Here is a 6,538-nt window from a genome sequence, read left to right as displayed (position 1 = left end):
TCGTTTCATATCAAACGCATCAAAATCCGTTCCGTTTCCAAGAGCGCATAGGCACATTAATGGAAACGGAACGATATCGTCAACGCGCTGCGCGCATTGGATGCGATCTATGCATTCAATGCGTGAAACGGAAGGCACCCTAAGGAGAAATATCATGTACCGCGGTACAAAGTAACAATAGTTATCGAGTAATAAATTTACACGTTTGAGCGAATGAGGATGCAGGAGACGGTAGGCCGGACTCGGAAGGCATTTAAGAAAATCGATCGATGAGCGGGAGATGGAGCGACGCGCGAGATACTTGTGGCGACTTGAGTTGCCCATCTATACCACGACACACTCATGGTCGTTGGTGGCGCTGTCCGAGCGGGACAAGTATTGTAACAGTCATTCCTCTCAACTCGTACGATCGAGACCGATCACCTCGACGTACGATTGGGAATATAATAAAGTACTCATTATACGTATTTACGTGAGAGGTATAATTACCGCCTTAGCTGAAACCTTAGCTACCGGCACAGAAGTACAGTGGCACTTCTGCCGGGGCATTGAATCATACTTAAGCCCACAAGTGGTGACCCCGACGTGATCGCGCATCCGCGCGATTCACGATTGCATCAGCGGTATCAGGGAGCGACGACAGGGCTCAAGTCATCCCCGGCGTATCGGGCGGACTGGCAGCCCGCGAGCGGACCTCGAGATAGCCATAACATCCTCGAGGATCCGCGGACGGCCCTATTTCCACGTTAACGACGTCGGGCGAATCCATGTTGGGACCGCCTCGAAACTTCGGGCGAGTCCATTACCTCCAAGCGGACAGCGAGGAGGCCATTTTGGGACGAGAGAGAACCGGCCGAGTTCCCGCCAAGAACCTACGTCACCGGGGCCTCATCAGAAGGTATTCCAGGCGACGCGGCCGATCTACGTCCAGGGCGCATACACCGAGTAGCGCAAGTGTCATCCCGGCGGACGCGCATCCTGCGCAGTCATCCCGGCGGACGCCCACGCGCATACGGGACAATCCCCGGCGGGCGCGCATTCCGCGCAGCCATCCCGGCGGACCTCTTCGCGCCAGCGAGTCATCCCGGCGGGCGTGCATCCTGCACAGCCATCCCGGCGGACGTCTCCGCGCCTACGCAAGTGTACCTGCGGACGCGCGAACTACGCAACCATACCGGCGTTCGCCATCGGGCCAACGGGTCCATACCGGCGGACGTTGGCGGGCCAACGGGTCCATACCGGCTAACCTTCTTTCATCTCCCGGTTGCCGAAGTCTATGAATTGAATTTTTATCGGGTTACCGGTGCACGCTTAATAGCGGCTCTCTGCCACACTGTGGCGTACAGCACACCACTCAACCCACGGGACCATACCGCAGCGTACGGGACCATACCGGCAGCGCGCGGGTTCAGCCCGTCGCGCAGAGGATTACATCAACGGGACGCGTTGCGCACTCAGCCCCCCGGCGCGCACGCAACATCGGCTGTGAGGGACGCCCCTGGCAGCGCATCCAGCAGGCACCGCCGTCCGGCGGGACGCAGGACAGCGCCTATATCCTCTCCACGCCGACGGACGTCTCGAGTCAGAGCTCTACCTCCTGCGAGGGACAACAACTCTACAAGAACATCGAGACACACGAGGCGTATGCTTTGCCTCATCCCGGTATTTCTCCTTGTTTGTGTATTTGTATTCTCATATTTTTTCGGTTCGCGGTACGCGTCTCATAGGTTAAACATGCCGGACGAAGACGCGCGCGTAGAATCGTACCGGGTGCCTAAGATTCCGCCCTTCTGGCGACAGGCCCCGGAAGATTGGTTTTCGCGTGTTGAAGCGTCGTTTCGAAACGCGAATATAACCGTCGATAGCACTAAAGTCGACCACCTTATCGCTAGCCTCGATCAAGAGGTTATACCGCATATCCGAGATTTGATACAGGCGGATCCACCGCCTGCTGACATATACCAAGCGCTCAAAGACAGGATTCTCGCGACATTCGCGGTCTCACCGGAGGCTCGTTTACGGCGATTACTCAAGGGTCAGGTTCTGGGGGACCGGAGGCCCTCACATTTGTTAAGTCAAATGAACCAGCTCAACGGTGGGCAATGCAGTTCCGCCGTGTTAAGATCTCTCTTCATTGAGTTGTTACCTAACGCGCACAAACTATTTTAGTTGCAATGAACTAACCTGACCTGCAAAAATTAGCGGGAATCGCGGATAAACTCGCGGATATCAACGCGACCAGTTCCGCAGTCGCCGTAGTCGCGCCGAAAGAATCTAAAGGCGCTCGTCCTAAAGCTCCCTTGAGCACTGACGAAAGGATCAATAGGCTTACTAAGCAGATCCAGTCTCTGAGCACTTCGGTCGCGAAATTGCGCCGTGACCGTTCAACATCCCGTAAGCGTATTAACACTAAGCATGGTGATGAGGCAGATAAGCCCGACGTTAAGGCAGGCTACTGTTACATCCACCGTAAATACGGGAAGAAAGCCACGTCCTGCCGCAAGCCTTGCTCGTGGAAAGATGACACGGCGGAAAACTAATCCGCTCTCCCCGCGAAGAGACGGTCGGGGATTCCGGGCACAGTCAAAGCCGTCTTCATATATATGACCAGATCACGGGTCAACGGTTCTTGATAGATACAGGCGCGGAGATCTCTCTACTCCCAGCGTCCTTACGCGATAAGAAACGCCCTCAGAACTCAAACTGTTTGCAGCGAACAATACTTTAATAGATACGTTCGGCGAGCGTTGTCTTACCTTAGACTTAGGCTTGCGGCGTCCCATAACTTGGACTTTTCGCGTGGCGAACGTGCCTTTTGCAATCCTCGGTGCAGACGTGTTGACACACTATAAATTAACGGTCAACCTGCACAAACGTCGACTAATCGACAGCGTGACGTCCTTGTCATCGTCCGGGCAGATCCTAGCGGTCCCGGAAAATAAAATATCGTTAATAAGTAACGACAATAAATTTGCGGACATCTTATCGGGTTTCCCCGAGGTTACCGGTCGCGGTCGGGCACTCTCGCCTGCCGCACTGTCGAACACCACATTGTTACTAACGGTCCTCCCGTCGCGGAGAGGCCACGCCGGCTACCCCCCGATAGGTTAAAGGCAGCGAAGGCTGAAATAAAAAGGCTGTCTGAGTTAGGCATTTGTAGGCCGTCCAGCAGTCTTTGGGCTAGTCCAATCCACCTCGTCCGCAAAGGCAACGGCGATTGGCGGTTGTGCGGCGATTACCGTCGCTTAAATGCCGTCACAATACCGGACAAATATCCGATTCCGTACTTACACGACTTTACCTCGAATTTATTAGGTAAGTCGATATTCACGTCCCTTGATCTCTTCAAGGCCTACCATCAGATTCCAATGGCAAAGGCCGATATACCGAAGACGGCCATCATCACGCCGTTCGGTTTATTCGAATTCGTTTCCATGACATTCGGTCTGCGAAATGCCGCTCAGACTTTTCAGCGGTACATTCATCACGCCCTAAGGGATCTCGATTTCGCATTCGCTTATATAGATGACATTCTTATTGCATCCTCGTCAGTGGAGGAGCATAAGAAACATCTAAGCATTGTCTTCCAAAAACTTAAGGAATTTGGGTTAGTCATTAACCCGTCCAAATGTGTGTTCGGTGTAGAGGAGTTGACTTTCCTCGGGCATCGCGTAAATAAATTCGGTCTAAAACCCTCCCCGGACAAAGTGGCTGCTATTCGGGATATCCCGAAGCCAAAGACCGTAGCGGAACTACGTCGTTTTTTAGGCGCATTGAACTTTTACAGGCGTAGCCTTCGACATGCCGCTCGCGTACAAGCCCCACTACACGCATATTTAACGGACTCGCGGAAAAACGGCAAACGTGAGATACCGTGGACTCAGGAGGCCGAAACCGCGTTCGACAAGGCCAAAGCCGACCTTGCTAACGCCGCGTTACTTGCACACCCGTCCAATTCTGCCGACACTCGCGTCGTGTCAGATGCTTCGGACTTTTCTATGGGTGGGGCCCTTGAACAATATACCTCTAACGGGTGGAGACCATTAGCTTTCTTCTCTAGAAAATTCACTCCGGCGCAGAGAAACTATAGCGCGTACGACCGCGAATTAACCGCGATCTACGAAGCAATAAAGTTTCTTCGACACTTCCTCGAAGGTCGTAATTTTAAAATCGTAACGGACCATAAACCTCTGGTTTACGCATTCCAGCAGAAGTCAGATAAAGCCTCTCCTAGGCAGTTACGTCAACTCTCGTATATAGCGCAGTTCACCACCGCGTTGGAACACCTCGTTGGGTCGGAAAACGTGGTGGCCGACAACTTATCTCGTATCGAGGCTCTCCGCCTCCCGGTCGAATTTGAACTAGTAGACCTCGCCGCTAGGCAAAAAGAGGACGAAGAACTTAAGCATCTTTTGACCTCAAATTCGTCCTCGCTTAAATTGAAAAAATTCATTTGGGGTTCTTCTAACACAGAGCTATACTGTGAATTGTCAGGCGAATCAATGAGGCCCTACATTCTAGCATCTCTCAGAAGACAGGTCTTCGACCTCTTCCATAACCCCGCGCATCCGAACGCGAAAGTAACAGACCGCGTCATAAGACAGCGGTACATCTGGCCGAACCTGCACCGCGACGTCGCATCGTGGGCGGGTAATTGTATCGATTGCCAGCAGTGCAAAACCTCTCGCCACGTCAAACTTGAGCCGGCTCAGTTTTCGGTTCCTGACGGGCGTTTTGACCACGTCCACATGGACATAGTTGGCCCCTTGCATCCTAGCAATGGCTTCATGTATTGTTTAACAATCATCGATCGATTTTCCCGTTGGCCGGAAGCGATTCCAATCCTGGATACCACTGCAAGAACAGTAGCCAGGGCATTTGTAGATAACTGGGTCGCTCGTTTCGGTGCACCTAACATTCTCACGACCGATCAAGGTCAACAATTTGAAGCACAGCTTTTCTCAGCCCTTCTCAAGTTAATCGGATGCAAACGCATTCGTACTACGGCTTATCACCCTGCCGCTAATGGCATGATTGAGCGTTGGCACCGCACCTTCAAGGCGGCAATTATGTGCCATAACACGCCGAACTGGGTGGATGTCCTCCCTACCGTATTACTCGGGTTACGCACCCATTTACGGATGGACACAAAAGCCTCTCCGGCCAAATTCCTATACGGTACGGTATTACGGATTCCGGGAGAATTTTTCCTCCAGGAGGATTTTTCACCGGATCCTCAAATTTTTGTAGACGACTTTCGACAGCACATGCGTCAGGTGAAGCCGGTACCCGTGGCACACCATTATAAAAAGCGCGTTTTCCAATTTAAGGAATTGTCGAAGTGTTCGCACGTCTTCCTCCGTAAAGACGCGGTTAAGAAACCATTAGAGCGGCCGTATTCGGGCCCCTTCAAGGTACTCGAAAGGACGTCGGATAAGGTCTACAACATAGAAATAAACGGCAGATCCACGGCCGTATCAATAGAGCGGCTCAAGCCAGCTCATTTTGTACCGGATGACGTCTCAATAATAAACGATTCGTCTACATCCGGCGCGACGGACAAGCCTTCCACTTCGACAAGCGTTCCGTCCGATACATTAAAAACGTATTCCGGTCCTAAGAAAAAAGTGCAAATTAGGATGGATAAAAATACGACATCCCCGCGTTAGTCAGATCTTGACACGAAAACGCAAGCGGTCATCCCATAGCGCGTAAAAGTATAGTCTCCGTTTTCCATTTTTGTTATGTCAATCTCATCTTGGATACGGTCGCGTGTTTTCTTTATTTGTACATCCTGCGTGCGTTAGCCTTAAGCAGCGGTACTAATTTTAAGTCTTTGTACATCCTGCGTGCCTTAGTTCTAAGCAGCGGTACTAACTATAAGTTTTTGCAATACATCCTGCGTCTGTGTTAATCTCTAAGTAGCGGTATTGTAATTACATCTCGTATGGCAATATTATTCCCTGTGATACACCCTAGTCCTACGACATTCAGTGTAATATTCGGCAGCGCCGAGTACTCGCGATAGACACTTAGTGTCATACCGAAATTATTTTCTTTTGACTTCTCTCCAGCGTTAGCACTCGGGGGGGAGTGTGTGGCGACTTGAGTTGCCCATCTATACCACGACACACTCATGGTCGTTGGTGGCGCTGTCCGACCGGGACAAGTATTGTAACAGTCGTTCCTCTCAACTCGTACGATCGAGACCGATCACCTCGACATACGATTGGGAATATAATAAAGTACTCATTATACGTATTTACGTGAGAGTTATAATTACCGCCTTAGCTGAAACCTTAGCTACCGGCACAGAAGTACAGTGGCACTTCTGCCGGGGCATTGAAACATACTTAAGCCCACATACTATGTTTATGTTTCGGGTCGCCCGTCGCTCGCGCTCGCTGCCGCGCTCGTCGCCCGCGCCGCGCTCCCCGCCGCGCCTAGGTTTTTTCCCACCACGGTGTATCTCGCGCGTCGCTCCACCTCCCGCTCATCGATCAATTTTCTTAAATGCCTGCCGAGTCCGGCCTACCGT

This window comes from Vollenhovia emeryi, unplaced genomic scaffold (genome assembly GCF_000949405.1).
Source record: "Vollenhovia emeryi isolate VEMERY1.0 unplaced genomic scaffold, V.emery_V1.0 DF939749.1, whole genome shotgun sequence".
Taxonomy (NCBI): domain Eukaryota; kingdom Metazoa; phylum Arthropoda; class Insecta; order Hymenoptera; family Formicidae; genus Vollenhovia; species Vollenhovia emeryi.
The sequence above is the reverse complement of the archived record's forward strand: the minus strand, read 5'-3'. Positions refer to the sequence as shown.